The sequence below is a fragment of the Ovis aries genome, chromosome X (assembly GCF_016772045.2).
Source record: "Ovis aries strain OAR_USU_Benz2616 breed Rambouillet chromosome X, ARS-UI_Ramb_v3.0, whole genome shotgun sequence".
Lineage (NCBI taxonomy): Eukaryota > Metazoa > Chordata > Mammalia > Artiodactyla > Bovidae > Ovis > Ovis aries.
This window is the reverse complement of record NC_056080.1, coordinates 55,641,290-55,662,594: the sequence shown is the minus strand read 5'-3', so window position 1 is coordinate 55,662,594 and position 21,305 is coordinate 55,641,290. Positions and strand designations below refer to the sequence as shown.

At 42.6% G+C, this 21,305-nt stretch overlaps 1 long non-coding RNA gene across 1 annotated transcript in view; it reads right to left on the bottom strand.

The window, feature by feature from the left end:
* Window positions 1-4,919: 4,919 nt before the first annotated feature.
* The window catches only part of LOC132658842 (uncharacterized), a 36,678-nt gene continuing 20,292 nt past the window's right edge, over window positions 4,920-21,305 (bottom strand). The window contains exons 2-3 of the long non-coding RNA XR_009598916.1: window positions 18,079-18,333; window positions 4,920-13,265 (exon numbers count right to left, since the gene is read on the bottom strand). This is a non-coding gene — a long non-coding RNA (uncharacterized LOC132658842). The remainder of the gene's footprint in view (window positions 13,266-18,078; window positions 18,334-21,305) is intronic.

Below are 21,305 nucleotides of genomic sequence, written 5' to 3'. Positions count from 1 at the left end.
GTAGTTCAGGCCCCTCTCTCAGCTGTAGGGGAGATGCCAGCAGTAGGCCTGGCCTTGTTGTGCCTTGTCCATCCCGCCACCCCTGGGGTGGCTAGCTCAGTGTCTCCTGGGCCAGAAGGCTGGCTGCCAAAACCTCAGCCCACCCGTGGCCTTGGGAGCCCGAGGGAAAGGTGCAGGGGAGGCGAGGAGCAGGCACGGAGTGTGCAGAGCACCGATAAGATGGGCATGGGATGTGCCCCTTGGGGCCCAATGGCCTTGGGAGCTCTGCCCCTCTGTATCTGGGGTCCAGGCCTGCTCTAGAATGGAGCTTCATTCTTATGGGGCAGGGCAGAACCTGGGGTGGGCAGGGAGCCTCAGACAGGGATGGGAACCTGCTCAGCCTCAGAGATGCTGGCTGATCACTGCTTCTGCCAGCACTCCTCACGACTCGGCCTCTGGGGGGATGTTTCCCAGCCCCAGGGATGTTTCTGGACTAAGATACCCCTCTATCTCTGGCCCTGCAGTGCTGAGGGAGGATACATGGACAAAGGGAAGGACAAGGAGAAAAGGGTTGTGTATGTGGGTGCAAAGCCTATACTCCAGGAATACTGCATGAGCTATAAGATAATCTCTCCCCAGACGCCTTTGGTGGAGTGCAATGGACAGAGACCTGGATGAGAATCAAGAGAACTGAGTTGGCTTGTGGTTCTGCTTAACAACTGTGTATCTACTTGTAAGATGTAGACAGATGAGCCTCTTTGAATGTCAGCTTTGTTGCCTGTAAACGAGATAATTCTGACATCACAGGGATTTTACAAAGATTGAGACGAAAATGGCAGTGTTCAGAGAAGAGTTAGGCCTGTTGTAAAGGCACAATGGATGTTGGATGTATCAAAACCTGTTTTCTAGAACCAGAAATAGAGGCCAGACTACACTAGAAGTAAGGGCCAGCCACCTGCAGTCCACCCACAGACTTACCTCACTCCCTGGCATATCTCACCATACCCTGCAGCCTGTCAACTCCCTTCCTCTCCAATACTCACTGTCACCTGGGGCTTCAGCACACCAGACCACACTACTTGCTCTCCAGTGCACAGGAGAGTGCAGTCAGTATCACATCCACCGCTTATAAATGAGGTCTTCAGGAATAGTGGTCTCAGCCTGCATCTGATAATCCAAGATGAGGTGCTAAGCTGAGCTATATGTTATGGAGCAATGTATGGGATGCAGTCCCACGTGTGTGTGTGTGTGATATACATATAAAATCCACTTTCATATTCATTTAATATGATTATGGAAGAGTACAAAATTTTCATTTCTATGTAAATTTTTGGAGAAGAACCTAAGAAACTTAGTAGTGGTTATCACTAGGCAGTGAAACTGGGGTGGTGGGAAGGGAGACAAGGAGAGTTAAAAAAATTCTTACAAATCATTGTCATTTGAATATTTTTACTATGAGCATGTGTTACTTTTATAATACAGAAAACTTAATTCTGAACTTTTTATTTTGTATTGATTGGGGGATAGCCAATTAACAGTGTTGTGATAGTTTCAGTGAACAGCAAGGGGATTCAGCAATACATACACATGTATCCATTCTCCTCCGAACTCCCTATAATAAAGAAAACTTTAAATTAAAATGTATAAATAATAAATAGGTAGATACAGATGATAGAAAATGAATGATATGTAGACAGATAAAAGATGAGCTAGAAGATGGATATCTCCATGCCTGTTTCCTCATATATCAAATGGTACTTATTTCACAGGATTAATGTGAGGAACAAATTACAGAATGCATACAACCCCTTGGAACAGTTCCTGGCACACACTAGATGCTCAATAAATGTTCTCCTCACTGCAATAATGGTGCTGAGAAAGATAGGCTGGCTGAATGTGATAATCTCTTTTGCCACCTTGTGGTGAGTGCATGCCATGCAGGAAGGTCAATGCCAGTAAGAAGCATCAACCCTCTTGGCCTTAGTGGGGAAGGCAGACCTATGACTTTAAAAAAAAATAAACAAGCAACTTTCTAAATAGGTAGCCAGATGAGACTTATAGTCCTCTACTCATTGCTTCCTGTTTCAACCCCAGCCATGAAAGTGTCTTTGAGAAACTTACAACCAGTGCATTGACTGGTTTCCTGCTCGTTTTCAAGTCTCTATGTATCAGTCTTCTTAGTTGCAAGCGACAAAACTCATTCTAGCTTCCTTAACCAGAAAGGGGATTTTTAAAAAACTGTCATTAGGCAGAGTTCAAGGAAATCTCCAACAGATGAGAGGATCTGGCTTGGGGGCTTCTCAGTCAAAAATTGGTCCCATCCATCTCCTCTGGGGACAGCTACTGCTGAGGCTGAACCTGGGACTGTGCCACTGGGACACCTACTACAGTTGTTTGTGAAACCTCGGCACCTCGCAGCCGTGCTCCACCGCTGTCACCAGGCATGGATTCCACTGGATGATTGTCTCCTTACTTGTTTCTCTCTCCTGAATGGAAGTCTTTATTTAAAAAAAATTTTTATTTGAAGAATAGTTGATTTACAGCATTGTGTTAGTTTCTGGTGTATACAGCAAAGTGATTCAGATATATATATATATATATATATTTTTTTTTTCTTAAAAATTTTTTTTTGGCTGTGTCGGGTCTTAGTTGGCATATCTGTCTTTGGGCTCAGTGGTTGTGGTGCATGGGCTTAGTTGACCTGCCCGGTAGGATCTTAGTTCCCCTACCAGGGATCAAATCCTCATCCTCTGCACTAGAAGGCAGATTCTTAACTGCTGGACTACAAGGGAAGTCCCATATATTCTTTTGCATATTCTTTTCCACTATGGTTTATCACAGGATATTTTCTGCTTGGCTAACTTCATTTCTGTCTTTTTTTATTGGCATATAGTTGCTTTACAATGTTGTTTCTGCTGTACAACAAAGAGAATCAGCTATTAAGTATACATATATTCCCTCCCTCTGAGTCTCCCTCCCACTCCCCAACCCCACCTTTCTAGGTTATCACAGAGCACCAAGCTGAGCTCCCTGTACCATGGGATACTGAATGTAGTTCCCTATGCTATACAGTAGGACCTTGTTTATCCATCCTACATATAATAGTTTGCCTCTGCCAACCCCAAACTCCTAATCCTTCCCTCTCCCATCCTCTCCCCCTTGGCAACCACAGATCTGTTCTCTGTCTCTATGTGAATCTTTTGCTGTCTCATAGATAAGTTCATTTGTGTCATATTTTAAATTCCACATGTAAGTGATATCATATGGTATTTGTCTGACTTACATCACTTAGTATGATAACCTCTAGCTGACCTGAAGTCTTGATGGAGAACATCTGATTAGTGGAGCCTGGGACTCACACCTCTCCTCCGAGCTGAGTTCTGTTTTCCACCTTACAGAGGCGGAACTCAATGTGGTGGTTTAGTTGCTAAGTCATGTCCGACTGTTTGCAACCCTATGGACTGTAGCCAGGCAGACTCCTCTGTCCATGGGATTTTCCAGGCAAGAATACTGGAGTGGGTCACCATGTCCTTCTCCAGGGGATCTTCCCCACCCAGGGATCGAACCTGAGTCTCCTGCTTTCTATAAATTTAGAAAGGCTTTTCAGAAGAGGCTGGATAGGGCAGAGGGTGATGCTCTGTCCCTAAGGAAAGGATATTGAGTGTGTATACCTCAGAGTCCCATGTCCCTTCCTGTTTCGCAACAGGTTATAGATATGGTCCAGGTGCTACTGGGGATTTAGGTCTATCTGAGTCTGTGGTCAGAGTCTGTACTGTTCATCCAGGGGGCGGACCGTGGCGAGACCAGATGGGAGAATTCTTTTAGGCTTGGCCCTCCATGGGGGCAGGGGCCATGTCTGTCTGGTTTACTACTGTATCCCCTAGCATCTAGCTCGGTGCCTCCACACATGATTGAAGGAAGGAATGATACCATGAAAGAACAAATTAGGTTGGCCACTTTCCTTATGTAGTTGTAAATTTTCACTGACGCTTAGGGACCTTAATCTTAGCAGAAGCCTAAAAGATGCTCTCTTAGGAATATCTTGTTAGATAAGGGAGATTAAAAAAGAAGTAGCTTTACTCTCACCGGACTACAACTTCACATAAGGTTTCTGTCTCCCCTCCAGGAGGGTTCTGTCCAAGCAGACACATTGTCTCCATTCAGAGGGAAAGGACAACCAAGTAGGTGTCAACAGGTTTTACTGTCTAACTAGATATGTTCTTGAAAAAATCTGCTCTCAGAACATATTTCCATGGAGGCTGGCAACCCCAGGTATTGAGGTTCACATTTTTTTTCCATGTATCATTTGTACAGCTCATTTGTTGAGGAGATTCTTCTTTTTGGCATGCTTGTGAAAAATTAGTTGAATAAATGCAAGTTGATTCATTTTAAATATATATTTCCAGGGGGGATGCATGCAAGATTCATTAGGATTGTTCAAGATGGCTGGGTCTGAAGGCCTGTTGGAATTGAACTTTGACATCCAATGCTTGCCTCAGCCGGTAGCTTCAGTTGGGATTTGCTCTACTCATCACTGTGTGGTGAGTCGCGTGGTGAGTCCTCATCTCTGGTTGTGCCTACCGAAAGGCACGGACCACCAGGGGGAGCAGGTGTGCCTCCGCTGTGGTAGATCATAGCCATTCCTGTTTGGAACCGCTCCGCCCCCCGCACCCCCGCCCCCACCCCTCTCCCGCCGCTCTGGGAAATACTGTTGCTCTGCAACAGAGAAACGAGTTGTGCGGGGCCCCTACCTCTATCAGTCACCAGCTCTAAGTGAGACATGGCATGCAAAGGGCTGCCTTCAGATCCCATCTTCTACAGCCCTTTGGAACTTTCTGGCCACCCAAAATGCTGCCTGTCATCCTTCACTATTTTGAGGGTCCCCAAGACTACCCACACATTCAGTGAATGCGCTAAAAGGATTCAAGGGACTCAGTATATAATTATCCTCACAGCTAAGGTTTATTAAGACAACAGGATCTACAATAAGATCAGCAAGTCCACTCTTCCCCAGGAATGAAAACACATGATATGTGGATGATGTTTTTATCCAAAGAAGCTCACTCAGTGTCTGAGAGTTGTTTTTTTTTTTTTTTAATTGGGGGATGGTGATTGGACACCCTCTGCCTAGCATGTACCAAAATTCCAGACTCTCAGAAGGAAAGCAGGTGTTCAGTATAAATGACACTCTACAAACAGGTTAAGCACAAAGAATCACACTTATCAATTAGGGAATGGGTAGTGTGCTGTGTTAATAGTCTTATTACTGCTGTGACAAAATTTCACACACTTAGAAGTTTAAACTACACAAATTTATTCTCTTAGAGTTCTGGAGGTCATAAGTCCGGTACTGGTCTCACCAGGCTAAATTCCAGGTGTCAGCAGGGTTACATTCCTTTCGGAGGCCCCAGAGGAGGGTCTGTTTCCAGCTTACTCAGGTTATTGGCAGAATTCAGTTCAGAGGTCCTTGTTTTCTTGCAAGGATAACCTGAGGGCTGTTCCTAGCTTCTAGAGGCCACCACATTCCTTGGCTTATGGCCTCTTTCTCCATCTTAGAACCCAGAACTGTGAGTCAAATCCTTTTCAAGGCATATCTTTCTGACTCCTCCTCATCTCTCTGGCCACAACTGGGAAAGTTTCTTTGCTCTAAAGGATTCATGGGATGAGATTAGGCTCACCCAGATAATCCCAGATCATCTCCTTATCTCAAAGCCCTTGACTTTAATCACACCCACAAAAAACCTTTTGTCATATAAATTGAATATGTTGTCAAGTAACATATTCATAGGTTCCAGGGATTATAACATACATCTTTAGGCAGCTACTATTCTGCCTTCAACAGCCAAGTTCCCAGATGCCAGCCAAAGACCAACCTTGAAAGCAGGCCTTTCTAAAGACAACTCAAGATTGTCTAAAGTCAACTCAAGGTCTTGGTTCAGTTCAGTCACTCAGTCGTGTCCGACTCTTTGCAACCCCATGAATCGCAGCATGCCAGGCCTCCCTGTCCATCACCAACTTCCGGAGTTCACTCAGACTCACGTCCATCGAGTCAGTGATGCCATCCAGCCATCTCATCCTGTCGTCCCCTTCTCCTCCTGCCCCCAATCCCTCCCAGCATCAGAGTCTTTTCCAATGAGTCAACTCTTCGCATGAGGTGGCCAAAGTACTGGAGTTTCAGGTCTGTTCTAATAACTATTTTCTGCACACCAATGCAGACTAAGAAAGGTGACATTATGAGCAATAGGTGATATCACTTTCCAATAGTGTGTGACCCCTCTAGTGCTTGTGAAGTCTTGGAATTTGTAGAAAACTGGCCCCATGGCTCAGTGCACAAAGAGGCCCTTATGCCCCAGACACACTCCAACCTTGAGGCTGCACAGGCTGTCTCCTCCCCAACCCCTTCAACCCTCAGAAGAGCCAAAAGACTGTTAGGCTTTAGTGGTTATTAGCATTGGGCTCTCCAGAAAATAGATTACCATTTAAATTATTAGCTATGTACCAAAAGCAAGTTATATATTCTCTCTTATTCTTATTTCCTCATCTCCTTGTAGGTATAACAACACTATCTTACAGATTTAAATGAGACAATGCACATAATGCATGTGCAAGACAATATTTCCAGATCCTAATGGCCAGTGGGCTAGGAGAGAAGACATTCGGGGTGGCGGGCAAAACTAAAATCTATTTTCACAAGGAGCTTCCTCTTGGGGGAGAAATGAAAGAGTTATGGAATCATTTTTTAGAATTTAGTCTGGTCTTTTTTTTCCCTTTTTGAACCCTTATCTCTTTATTGACTAACTTATTTCTCTTTCTTTCTGTGAAAGTGTGACATTGTGAATCATTAACCTTTGTTTTTCACCCTCAGCTCCAGCTTGCCCTTGTACTCCTGGCCCTGCCTCAGACTCAGCACGTCCACAGTTTTTGCCCCAGGGTAGAGTTATTTTAGCAGAAATGCAAATAGACTCAAAGAGCCCAAGATCAGCTTTTGAGTTTCAGAAGAGATTTCAGAAAATTTACACAGAGGAAATAGAACTGTAAGAAAGGCTTTCTGAGCCATGAGATCTTAGGTTTTCTGAACACTAAGAGATAAGGACCCAGCCTATCTACAAGCATAGAAGAATATGCCTGTAGTGGTCTGTCCAAAGGCATCCAGCCATCTCACACTAGATGAAAATCCCACAGACTGAAAGGAGGGCTGAGAGGGAGGCAGGGAGATACTGATGACATTCAAGGTCGGGGAACTGCATCCCCCATTTCAGACTCCACTGAAGCCTTAAGGAGAAGAAGATATCTCTCTGTGTGTCTCTGTCTCTTCCTACTCCCCTGCCTCCATCCCCACAGGATTTGGGCTCCTTCTCATCTCCAAATATCATGATGGTATGACCTGGAGTATAAGAGGGGCCAATCAAGTACAGAAAGGCTTTTTAAAAGCCTGGGCCTTGGGATTGAGAGAGGAAAAGAGTCTGTGATTTTCATAGAAGGTCCAACACCAACTATCAGGGTAGGAGGGGGTTGCAACCAAAGTCCTGCATTATTAAAGATTTAGAGTTTGCCTGGTGTGGGTCCTTAGCAAACTACCTCACGTTCTCTGAGAAAAAATACACTGCCATCCTGGTGTGGGAGTCACTATGAGGTAAAGACTCCATTCCTCTCATGACGAGAACAGCCATGAGTTCTCCTGACAGCACAATGACAATGTCTAGGTTGCAACAGCTGAACAAAACACACCTGGACAGAGAATCATGGGCTCTGTGGTTACTTGTTGGTTAGATGATATCAGGACAGAGTTTGGAGGCACCAAAATTGAGGCAGATTGAAATTATGAACAACTCAGTGATATCCAATCCCTTCTGCCTGCAATTACTAGCCTCCCATGTCTTCTCACTAGCAACCCTCTGACTTTGGGGTAAGCTTCATGCAAGCCCCACAGAAAATAAATAAAAAGACCCTGTGAGCACTATATAGCATGGATTAAAAACAAATGAATATTGTTCTTGCAGCTGGGTTGCATGGATGTACATCAGGGGGAACCATGAGTCCCACTGAATAATAGGCAAACTGTAGTGTATAAGTTGATTTTTGCACATTTTTCAAGGAAGAGGAGCTGTGAATGTGATCAGGTTCTTAGAGGGTTCAGAGATGTACATTTTTGCAGGAGGGCCTCCTGGATCTGTGCTTTATTTATCTGTGCACCCTATGAGAACTCATTTATAATTGCAATGTCATGGTTTCCCTGCCTGTGGAGTGGAAAAAACAATACTAAGCACACAGAGTTATTGTGAGGAATTAATTAGAAGGAGCTTTGTAAATAAATTGATTTTAAAATAAGAGGTATTCCTGTGTTAGCCCTCTTTACCACCCCAAAATGAATAGCTCTATTAAATAATAAGCATTTGGTTGAGATTTTTGGTATCAGAGATACACAATTTTTTAAAAAATGTATATGTATGCAGTTTATAAGTGACATAATGATGTGATTAATCCTTTATTTTTTCAAGGAATAATTTTCATAGATCATTTGATATTGTGTGCTCCTAAAATGATGATGATGATGATATGATAATTCCTTGTACTTGCATAGTCGGTAGTCCTCTCATTTACCTAATCGGTTGTTGACAAAGCCCTCCTCTTACTCTTGTAAATGAAATGAGGCTATTGCTGGGTCCACAGTGTTTGGTTGCCATGGTTTGAGTTCGTTTCATAAGCTGTTGCTTGGCAATCCCACGCGTCAGCTGGCTCTTTTTCCTCAGCACTCACCACACACTGAAGTATAATGAGACTGAGACTGGGCAAAGGAGGATAATGGCCCCTGAGCGCTTTCTATCTTCCCCCACAGTGCTGTTACCATGATGTTTGACAAATGAGTTGAGAGCAGAGGAATGAAGTGGTTACAAACATGGGATTTAGAGTCATGCAGACCTGGGTTCAAATTCAGGCTCAGGATCTGGCTTGATGTTTCCTTTAGCTATTCACTTAGAGAAGCCAATCTGAGTCTCTGTTTTCCCGTGGGGATAATTACATTCAGCTCCTAGAGTGGTTGTGAGGATTGAAGGAGAAAATCCATGGAAAGCACCTGCACACAGTAGGGGCTCGGTAGGTGTAACCTATGCTAATAAGGGTGATCGGAGGTGGTGGAACCACAACTTTCCTTGTTCTGCAGTAAAATGCCCTGATGTCATGGTCAGGTTGGATTTTATTTGTATAGTTATGTCCCAGTTTCCTTTAAGCATAAGACTGAGTGGGCCCAGTGCAAATTCATGGAGTAAAAGAGAAATTTATAAATAATCAGGACCAAGGAAAAGAACAGGGGGTGTTAGTACCAAAAGGAAAACAAGTGGGGATGCAGCAGACAAAAAATATCAATAGAAGATGCCCACTCCAGGTAGTGAGTGGGTATGTGCTAGACATTCAAAGGGGCTTGCATGGGGAACGCCCGTCTCCTCCCTAGACAAGCACATGCCCACAGGCAGTGGTGTATTGGTGAAACAGCTCTCAGGGAGAGAAAACCCCTGATTTGTAGCATTTGCCTATTTCTATGGTGTAAATGCTCCCACTAGGGCTGATTTCAAGTTGCCAATACAATGTCATGAACAGAAATGTGGAGTTGGAAAGAGATGCCCACAAGCCACTCTCCCAAGGCCTTTAGAGACTGCTCTAGCCCAGAACTAATCGCTTCCCTAAGGGCATGTTTCCTGTTTTGTTCTCATTACTGGGCATCCCTAAAAAGCTTCTGTCTGTTTTTATAGCAGTTTATGGAGATCAGTTCTCAAGCCTGCTCTTCTGGCCTTCATTTTCCCGGACAGGAAGGATATAGCTGAGGAAATCTCTTGCGCAAGCCCAGCCCCCACCTTTTTATAGACTGGCTTCTGTGGCCTTTCTGACCCAGGGCTGGGACCCCATGACCTTCCCCGGATCCATAGGAGACTTGGGACCTAGACTTAGGACCTAAGAATCACCTAGGTAAACGTACTATTTGAGGTAATCTCTTCTTTCAAAGTTATCTTTGTTTACCTTTTTTTGTGTAACCCAACTCAAACATGCCCTGGTCATGGTCTTTCATATTCTTAGTTCTACAACATATATAACCTTAGTATTTTTTATATGTATCACCAACCAGTTTTAAAAAGAACCAGTTTTTAAATAAACCTGGGCAACTGTACTATTTCTTAAAGTGGTAGTAGAATTTCAGTGTAGATGTCTGATTCTCAGAGCTGGAGTAAACAAACAACTGTGTGTGGGGGGTGGATTCCCTTATGGCCTGATTGGTTTCAGGTGTCAGTCACTGATTTTCAGTCACAAGAGTAGGCACGTTGACCAGCTTTTGGTGAAAATATGTCTTTTACAGTATACTTGGTCCATTATTTGTATTTCCTCCCCACTCACTATCTGACAATTTCCAGTTGAATGGCTTCTGCAGATCACTGTCTCCCCTACAGATCAGCTGAAAATACCAGGATGTTTATGTTGCATAAGCAGCAGAAGAGAATATTAGATGTGATATCATATAACTTTCTAAGGAAGGTAGATTTAGTAACAGAAGAGGGTTTTTTGAGGGGAGTGTGAGGGGCTAGGTACAAAGTCATTAACTTTATAATTAATGGCCTGTCATAGGGAGTGAGGGATAAGCTTCCAGAAGTCGGTGGAATGCATAAGTTTGGAGGGAGAAGCTAGGGGAGACAATAATTTCCCTGAAAGAGCAAGAGGAAAGATCAAGACTGCCTGGGCAAGATCCTCTGAAGGAGAGAACAATGCATGGGAAAATGGAAGACTGTTGGGTGAAGGTGCAGGTGGGCGGGACAAGGTGGAGTTGATCACTAGAGACTAAAAAGAAAGCTGTAGATGAAATAATATCTAATGGCAACTTTCAAGTTAAATTCTATGGGAGCAACCCCTCACATTGGCATATCTCCCCTTAGGAAATCTTCTACAATTTAATTCTACAAACCTCACTGTTGTGATTTTCTATGGGGGATATGAACAAAATCTGGTTTCAAGGTTTAGATAAGGAGAAAAACAGAGCCCATGAATCAGAGTAGCAGATGTGGGGCTTATAAACACACATGTGAAGGAAGGGATATCTTTGCATGAAGAGATCTACTGTTCACCACCCACTGGTTAGGGTAACGTGGAGGGTATTTACTGTGCCTTGCTAGAGGACCACAGGTCAGAGAGACATGGGGAGGACCCAGATGGAGTCTCCTTGAATGTGAGCCTATAGGCTTGTGCAACTCTTCCTTAAGCTATCCACCCAGAAATGGGCCTGGCCTTCATGATCCCCAAAGATGTACTTAGGAGGGGTAGGCCCCCACTGGGGACAGTCTTGCTAGATATGGAAGAGCAACTTATCAGCAAGGATAAGCATACATTCTGTCTTAAACACACACAAAGAGTCAACGATTCTTTCATCATAATATTTTCCAAATATTTGAAAAATTTGTGTTATCAAGGAGTTTGGGGACTTTTAATAATTTTTACCTGAATTTCAGCCTTTGTGCCCAGCTATTTAAATGTTGGTGAAGAGTGAGGGTGTTATTTTTTCTGTTCTGTGAAAAACTTTAAACTTTTCAAGTCCACTTTGATATTTGGGGCCAACTTTTGGATACTAAGAGGTTTTATTTCTAATTTATTTCCAGGAAATTTTGCCTCACTGCCTTTGTATAGAATTTAACATTTTATCTTCTGCGATGATTGACTTAGAAGCTGATTATTTGAGAAAGAAAAAAGCGTGTGTGACTGAGATGGCTCAGTGGCCATCTAAGATTCATGCTCTCTTTCTATGGCATGGAATTGTGGCTAGAAGCAGCTGCCCAGTTGGGGATTACAGTTCTCAGAACCCCTATCCTGACCCCAAACCATCCAGGTGATTAGTACTTGCTAGTAGAGTGTGAGAATTACTACGTGCCAAATAAGGGGCTGTGCCTTCCCTGTGGTCTCTTTCTTCATCTGCCAGCTAAATGGTGGGAACACTGGAACCCTAGGAAAGAGTGAGGTCACAGGATAGAAGGAGGTCACCGCCAGGAAAGAACAACATCACTGGGTTAATCGAGCAAGAATCTAATCTATCATGTTAAGCCACTGAAATCGTTTCAGGGTTTATTTATTTACAGTAGCTAGCATTACTTTAACCAGTACAGGGGTTTCTCCAGTCAATCATCAATCTTGTACACAGAGCTTAACCTTGGAATATGCTCAGCCTTTCCAAACTCCCTAACTTTGAAATACATTTCAGAAAACCATACAAAAATAATGCCTGGGGTGATGGTTGGGGGTGGGGCTGGTATTCTTTGGTAAGCCTTCAGTCCAAGCTGGGTCAGGTTCTATCAGGTTTGCCTTTCTGGAAAGGTCACAGGCAAGTAAACCCAAGATTGGGCCCCAAAGGAAGGTGTTTAGGAATTTATCAGCCGGAAAAGACTTAATGCTAATAGGCAGGTGGTTAATAGGAGCCTAGAAAATGCAATTAAAAGGTTAGAAAACTCAGAGTATAGGTTAAACACGGGTAGCAGCCCAGACAAGTGAAGTGAAGTGAAGTCGCTCAGTCGTGTCCGACTCTGCGACCCCATGGACTATAGCCTACCAGGCTTCTTCGTCCATGGGATTTTCCAGGCAAGAGTACTGGAGTGGGGTGCCATTTCCTTCTCCAAGCAGCCCAGACAAGTAAAGCCTAAAAAGAAGAAAGATGACATGAATGTGGAGGTGAGGAAGGGCTGGTTAGGTCCTGATTTGGTGAAAGTACAACTTGTGTAGTCGTCTGCATGGCCTAGCAGCCTTTGTGTACTTTTCTTTGGGCTGTCCAGGGGCCTCCCGATGCACTGAGCCTTTAGTGAACATAAGTAGCATTGCACATACAAGCATTCTACATGGCAGCACCGTCCTCATTCTCAGATTGATGTGACAACTTGTGGGAATGTGATGATGCCAGGCAAGCAGTGAGCAGGGCTGCTGAGTAGATAGCCTGTTACCCAGAAGAGCTCAGCAGATTGACCCTTCCATTCTAGATGGCCCCAAGGAGACAGCAGAGCCTGCCTGCCAAGCTCCTACATTTTGAGTCCTTGAAGCTCACAATTTTTGCTCTTTTTCTTTTGATGCCCTGCTAAAGATGATGTGTACCTCACCTCCTCCCTGTTTGGACTAAGTCTCTGCTGTCAGCTGTGCTGTCTGTGCTCACTCATGTCCGATTCTGTGTGACCTTGTGGACTGTAGCCACCCAGGCTCCTCTCTCCGTGGGATTTTCCAGGCAAGAATACTACAGTGGGTTGCCATTTCCTCCTCCATCTGGAATCAGGGTCCTGAGCAAAAAAGAGTGAGACATTTCTCTATTAAGTCAATTTATTCTAAGATGGGAGATGCAGTAACTAAAAGCAAATTCCATGGAGGATAAGGAGTTCTAATTGCTCAGAGAAAGGAGTTTCTCCGTCCACACCTGATAAACTCTTTTCATCTGGTCACTAGTCTGGGATTTGTGAGTGATGAAAGAGGCTCTGTACCTGACATGCCCTAATGAAATTCCTTAAAAGGAATAACAAGTTGTGGGACTTCCCTGGTGGCACAGTGGATGAGAATCCATCTGCCAATGCAGGGGACGCAGGTTTGATTCCTGGTCCGGGAAGATGCCACATGCTGCAGAGCAACTAAGCCTGTGCCCCACAGCCACTGAGCCCAAAGTCTAGAGCCCGGGAGCTGCAACTACTGAAACTGGAACGCTTAGAGCCCGTGCTCCACCACGAGAGAAGCCACCACAATGAGAAGTCCAAGCACTGCAAGGAAGAGTAGCTCCCCTCACTGCAATTAGAGAAAGCCTGTGCAATACAACAAAGTCCCAGCACAGCCAAAAGTAAATACATAAATTAATTTAAAAAAATAAGTTGTGTGAGTGGTTGTCTGAAAGAACAATAGTCTTGGTATCCCTAGTAGAGCATTCTTGTTGGAAGAACTTTATTTTTAAAATTTCTAGTTATTATAAAATGTTGGCTATATTCTCTGTGTTGTGTAATATATCTGTGTAGCTTATTTTATACCTAGTAGTTTATACTTCTTACTGCCCTACCCCTCTCTTGCCCCTCCCACTTCCCTCTCCACTAGTTTGTTCTCTGTATCTGTGGGTCTGCTTCCTTTTTGTTATAATCAACGTTTGTTGTACTTTTTAGGTCCCAGATACAACTGATATCATAGAATGTCGTTTAACTTATTTCACTGGCATAATGCTCGCCAGTCCACACATGTTGCTGCGTATGGGAAAACTTTGTTCTTTATGGCTGAGTAGTATTCCCGTGTGTGTGTGTGTGTGTGTGTGTGCGTGTGTGCATGCGTGTGTGCACTACATCTTCTTTGTGGAAGAACTTTATTTTGATCAGCATGTGTATTAATCAAAGTTCAGTTGCCCATAACAGAAATCACTCTGCTTACTTTAACAGGGTATGGACTTAAGAGAGGGGAAAATGTGCTTACGAAATCATCAGAAGGGCTGAAGAGGCAACCCTTAGGCTCAGCTGCCAGGAATGACTACTAACACAATAAAATGAAGTGCCCCGCTAGGAAGACTGTTACCTCTGACACACAGGGATCTGGGGAATTAGGAAGTTTCTTCCCTGACAGCTGGGTTCAGGATCATAGTATCTTAGTCACAATCCTGGAGTCAGGAATCTGCCATCATGACCGTTGGCTCTAGGAATATACTCCCTTAGCTATGCACCTGAGGTCAGGAAGCTGCTATTGCATCTGTTGTTCCAGAGCCACCTGGGCCTGCTAGACTGCCAGCCATAAAATGGAGGCTTCTAATACTGCCACCACTCTCTCCACTTGACTAAATTTTCAAAGATAATTCACATAGGAGTATATCTGATTAGCAGAACCTAAATCACATCAATTTCCGGTTTCAAAGAAGGGAGAAAATAGAGCTTTTAGCTCTATTTTGTGTCATAAAAGAAGGTGCACCAGGAAAGGGTTAGAAGAGAAACTGGGCAAGCCAATTTACAGAGTTCGCTACCTGTCATTCCCTGACCAGAAAAAAAGCCCTCATTCCTGGCCCTGATGCTCTGAGAGCAGCCTTTCATGATATGAAACAAGCCCAATTAGATAAAAGCTTCAATTCTGAAAGCCAAACAAAGTAGCAATATAATGTCATTGGACTGGGAACATTATGTTAACTAAAGCCTGCAATGACGTAAATGATACAGTCAAAAATATAACAAAGCTAGATTCATAAAGTGAATATTACTGTTTGGGAAAAAACCCTAAAATCTGAAAAATGATTTTTGAGAAGAAAATGCTTTAAAAAGTTGTGACATCAAGCAACATACGTACGTGTGTGTGTGTGTGTGTGTGTGTGTGTGTGTATGGAGATACAAACATCCAGGATATATTTCAAAAATATTTATGTGGTAGAGAGAGGATAATGAGAGTAGGAATTTGGGGTACAAGAGAAAAAAATAAAATAAAATTTGAAAAGAAAATAGCCTACACTGAGTGATGATAAAAGTGTGCTATAATCTGCGTGATATGAATAGTTCAACTCCTGCTTTTTTAACATCTAAATAGGATACATAACAGTTACCAAAGTGTTAACTGGTGACTGGAGGCATGCATTTTAAACTAATTTGCAACTGAACGTTTCTTGAAAATACTGCCAACCAGAGCAGGAATAATTGACTTAAACAAGATTTAAAATATAAAATTTGCAATCTACATAATGGGAGAAAATATTTGCAAATCATATATCATATACGGACTTAATATACAAAATATATAAAGAACTCATACAATTCAATAATAAAATCTCCAATAGGTTTATAAATGAGCAGAGAAACCAAACAAGAATTTCTCCAAAGAAGACATCCAGATGACCAACAGGTACATGAAAAGATGCTCAACAGAACTAATCAGGGAGATGCAAATCAAAACCACAGTGAGCTATCACTTCATACCTGTTAGAATAGACATCACCAAAAAGGCAAGAGGTAACAAGTGTTGGTGAGGATGTGAAGAAAAGGGAAATCTTGTGCACTGTTGGTGGGAATGTAAATTGGTATAGTTACTATGGAAAATAGTATGGAGTTTCCTCAAATATTAAAAATGGAACTACCCTATCCAGTAATTCCACTTCTTGGCCTATATCCAGAGGGAATGAAAGTAGGATATTGAAGAGATATTTCCACTCCCATGTTTATTGCAGCATTATTCCCAATACCCAAGATATGGAAGCAACTTAAGTGTCCACCAATGTATTAATGGATAAAGAAGGTAAAGAAGAGGACATTATATATATTCTTTCCTTCATGAGAAAGAAAGAAATCCTGCCATTTGTGACAATATGGATGAACTTAGAGGACATTATACTAAGTGAGATAAGTCAGAGAAAGACTAACACTGTATGATCACACTTATGTAAAATCTAAAAAAGCTGAACTTGTGAAAACAGAGAGTAGAATGGTGGTTACCAGGGTCTGGGGGTGGGGGAACAGGAGAGATGTCGTTTAAGGGTACAAACTTGACACTGGTAGTTAAGTCTTAGAGATCTAACCCACAGTACAGTGAATATAGACAATAATATTGTATTATGATCATCAAACTTGTTAAGAGACTAGATCTTAATTACTCCCACCACAAAAAAGAAATGATAATTATGTGAGGTGTTAGCTAATTGGTGATAATCATATTGCAATGTATAAATGTATGAAGTCAATGCATTGTATACCTTTAACTTACACAGTGTTACATGTCAATTACATCTCAATTTAAAAAATCGTCCCTGGTGGCTCAGACGTTAAAGCATCTGCCTGGAATGCAGGAGACCCGGGTTCGATCCCAGGGTTGGGAAGATCCCCTGGAGAAGGAAATGACAACCCACTCCAGTACTCTTGCCTGGAGAATCCCATGGAGGGAGGAGCCTGGTGGGCTACAGTCCATGGGGTCCCAAAGAGTAGGACACGACTGAGCAAGTTCACTCACTCAAAAATGTAAAAAAAGACAAAAATCACTTTCCAAGTTCTGAAATATATGCAAATATATAATTTTTTAAAGCTTAGAAAATGACACAGTGTTTAAAAATTAATCAAATGTCCAAATGGAAAGCCTAGGAATGTTCACATCCTCAATTCTGATAGAACAGTATATGGTATCAAAATAATATCAGAAATTGATAAAAAAATTGTACAAATGAAAAGCTTATTGAATATGAAAGAACATTCAGAATAAAATCATTGTTTCAATTGTAACTGAATTTTTAAGAATTCACAAATGATAAGGTGTTTTAAAGCTAGAACAATAACATGAAATAGTTCAAAAATGAATACAGTCAATAGTTACAAAAGTCTTACAAACTGCTGTTGGGAGATACTTGCTTTGAGTCAATTTTCATAAGTAAAAGGCTTATAAAAATTTTAGAAACCAAACAGAATAAAATTACCTACCTTAAAATGAAATTGAAATAAAAATAATATCAAAAGAGCCACAACATAGAAACAACCTGCAAAAACTTGAAACAAATCTGCTTGACTTATAAAATCATTGAAAACTGAACCCCAAACCATTGGAATTTACTGAAAGATCTTAGTTATTGATTGGAAACATTTTGTTTCAAACCAACTAAAAATTTGACAACAATGCCTCACTCTAAAATTCTTCTTTCCCAAGTTCCCTTGTATCATATTTAAACTAAATCCCCCACACAATTAGGCGGCTGAGCAGGCCAGGAGGCATTCCTTTGGCACTTAAAAACAGCAAGAGTCCACAGAAAGGTGAGAGCCCTCACTTCTGCCTTTCATACCATGACACAACTTGCCAAACCCAAACTCTCAGGTCTGCTCTTCATACCATGAAGATATGGGTCTTTGCTCACATCAAGGCCCAAGAAAGACCCCAATAGTTTCCAAATAGACCTAGGGTCCCCCACACTCCTCAGTAGGAAGAGAATGGGAACCCACTTCAGTATTCTTGCCTGGAGAATTCCATGGACAGAGGAGACTGGTGGGCTACAGTCCATGGGGTCACAGAGTCAGACATGACTGATGGACTAACACACACACCCTGGATTTGAACCAGAAGCTTCATCCAGAGCTTTTGGCTGTGCTGGATCATTCTGATGTGATGGGAAGAAAACCCTACCTTTTTCAGCTCCCAGATGGCTGCTGCAGCTGGGTGATTATGGTTAACCTTGGCCTTTTTCTCCTTTGGTGGAGTTGACTGGAGCTGACTCACAGATTCTTTTCTTTGTTCTGGTGTCTTCCATGTGCAGGCCAAAGGCTGGAGCAGTTGGGTGGGGTGTTGATAGGGAAAAGATGAGGTCTAGGTCTAGGGACTGGAGCAGGTTGTAGAGGATGAGTGCTTCATGTTGCAGGAAGCAGAAGGCAGGGCTCTGGTCTGGAATGGAGGTACATCATGTTGAAGTGAGGGTTGTCTGGGGTGGGCTGTCACATCCGGAAGTGAGCCTTGATCTAGACATTAGCATCCTCAAGGTATAAAAGGGCAGAGGTGAATGATTTGGTCAGAGCTGGGCTGTCGTGGGGGGGGGGAGGTGGGCAAAGATATTCACCCAGGTCTAGTTAAGGGTTGTTCTCAGATATGGTGTTTCACTAAAGCTAAGATGCTATCAAGTGTAAGATGTACCATTATTTTATGTATCACTACACGAAGAAAGTGGGCTTCCCAGTTAGCTCAGTGGTAAAGAATCTGACTACCAATGTAGGAGACACAGGAGACTCGGGCTCAGTCCCTGTGTCAGGAAGATCCCCTGGGCAAAGAAATGGCAACCCACTGCAATATTCTTGCCTGGGAAATCCCATGGACAGAGGAGACTGGTGGGCTACAGTCCATGGGGTCACAAAGAGTCAGACATGACTCAACAACTGAGCACATGAGCACAGTAAGAAAGTAAAAAGACTGCCAATTAAACTATGCCATAATCTTTTCTTTGCACTTATCATTTTAAATTTTTACTTATTGAAAGCTTTTTAAATTTTATATAGACATAGTCACTCTTATGAGTGTCTTAAAAATATAAATAATATAAATTGAAGTATCCCTAAATTTTCTTCACATTGATAACCTGATTATTCTGAATCACTTTTTGGTTCAGAGTTGAAATTGTCCATATTTTCTCACAGGATATTGTCCTCTGTGCCATCAAGATAGTTGCTGATGCTGCATTCCTTAAGAGAAACATCCAAGGTATTTTCTTCCAAGTTGCTTCCAAGTTACAAGTTTGGACATGGGCTCACTTGCTCAGCTTGTGACAAGTAATCTGGTTGAACATATCTCAACAACAAAGTACAAAAGAGTTTCAGCTACTTGTAGGTATTTTCCTTGCTTTGGACTCAAAATATACTTTGTTGTTGCACTGCATGAAAATGCAGAATTGCAATAATTTTTCCATGTTTCAGGTATCCATTGCTTCACAACAAACCACAGCTATACAGATCACCATTTCTAGCCTGAGAGTGGCCATTACTCTTTGTGCTAATATGCCTCTGAGAGTTTGATCTTTGTTCCAAAGCTCTTTCTTTCTCTTTTAACTTTTGAAGTACTTTTAACCTCACAAAAGGAGTACAAAGGGGTCTCATGTACCCATTACCCTGCTTATATCAATAGTGACATCTTACATAACTTATAGTAAAAAACCAGGAAACCAATTGGCACAACACAGTTAACTGGACTATAGATCTTAACTCATATTTTATTAGTTTTTGCATGCGTTTTGTTTATTTTGTATGTCTGTGGATCATTCAATGACATTCAATATACATTAGTCAGGTGTATATATTTGCATAGCCACTACCATAACCAAGGCCTTTTCTGTTACCACAAAGATCTCCCTCATGCTACTCTTTATAGTTACACCCTTTATTGGGGCAAATACCCTCAGCCTTCTCTTCCAATTTTGGCTTTTATCTGGCTGTAGATGCCTTAGATGTAGGCCAAGCAATGCCTTTGTTGACTGTCTGTTTTGCCTCTGAAGCAGACTATTTTCTATTAACCATCTCCACAACACCCTACACCACAAGCCCCCCGACTCCTCTTTTGACTTAAAGTATTGTCAGTTGTTAACAGTGACTGCAGCTTCCTGGCTTCTGACAGTTGATTGCTGCCACCTGGCTCTCTTAATTTCAGACTCCATGCTTCCCATGAACATTAATGAGCAGTAACCACCTCTCCTACCCTCAACCCTAGTCAGCAAGTGAGAGTCAACACTGAGCTTCTTAGTGATACTGGTGCTCCTCTCACCAGTACATTCCTGATGGCTTTGGTGAATAGTGAGTTTTCCTCATGCACCCCTTCCCCCACCCAAGGAACATAATCTTCTGATATTATTTCTGACCTCACAGGGTCTATCCATTCCAACAGTCAATTTCCTCCAGCTTCTCTATTCCTTCCTCTACCATCTGCTAGGTGACACAGGCATTTTCACTCCAGCATGAGCCTTTGCCTACTCAAGGCTTCTAAGAGCCACCCTGAAGTGAAGAGAAGTGAAAGTCGCTCAGTCATGTCTGACTCCTTGCAACACCATGGACTGTACTGAATTCTCCAGGCCAGAATAATGGAGTAGGTAGCCTTTCCCTTCTCCAGGAGATCTTCCCAACCCAGGGATCAGACCCGAGTCTCCCACATGATAGGTGTATTCTTTACCAGCTGAGCCACATGGGAAGCCCCAGAGCCACCCTAGCAGTGAGTTTGCTCCATCCCTAAGATACTTGTCAGGGTGTTAAATCTACCTCCCAAGAAAGTACCCTCAAATTGTTAACTTCTTGCTTCTTCAATCTTATGTTCTAGCTACCTTGATCAAGCACCTCAAAATACAGTCTCAGGAGTACTCACTTGGCTCATGTGAATCTGTGTTAGCCAATTCTTCCCAGCTCCTTCAGTATACAATCTATTTCCTTCCTTTTAGGGTCCAGCATGTCTCCAGTTGGGTTATGCTGGGATTTAACTGAGGTTATTAGCCTAGCAACCAGGAGAAAAGATTGGGGCAGCTCCTGAAAGGGAAACCATATGTTTTGTAGAGTGAGGCTTTGTTGACGTCTTCCAGCATGAGATGTGCTGATTCTTACTAGGGAAGGTTGAGCTACCTGTGCATTTTCTGAGAGTTCAGGGAAATCTACAGAGCCAACATCTTAAGAGTATCCGTTCAGATCTCTCCATCCTATTTTTCAGGTCCCAGATTTTTCCAACCAGGGCTCTGACTTTAGCATGACAGACTTGCCTAGGATGAGCATTTAATCATCTTGAGGCTGTTTCTATCAAGTCCTGAGTCTACTCCTCTGATGTGTCAGCTTGTCACCGAGTCCAAGCTCTTCCTGCTCCCCACACAAGAGGCCATTAAATCAAGAGATCTTTCA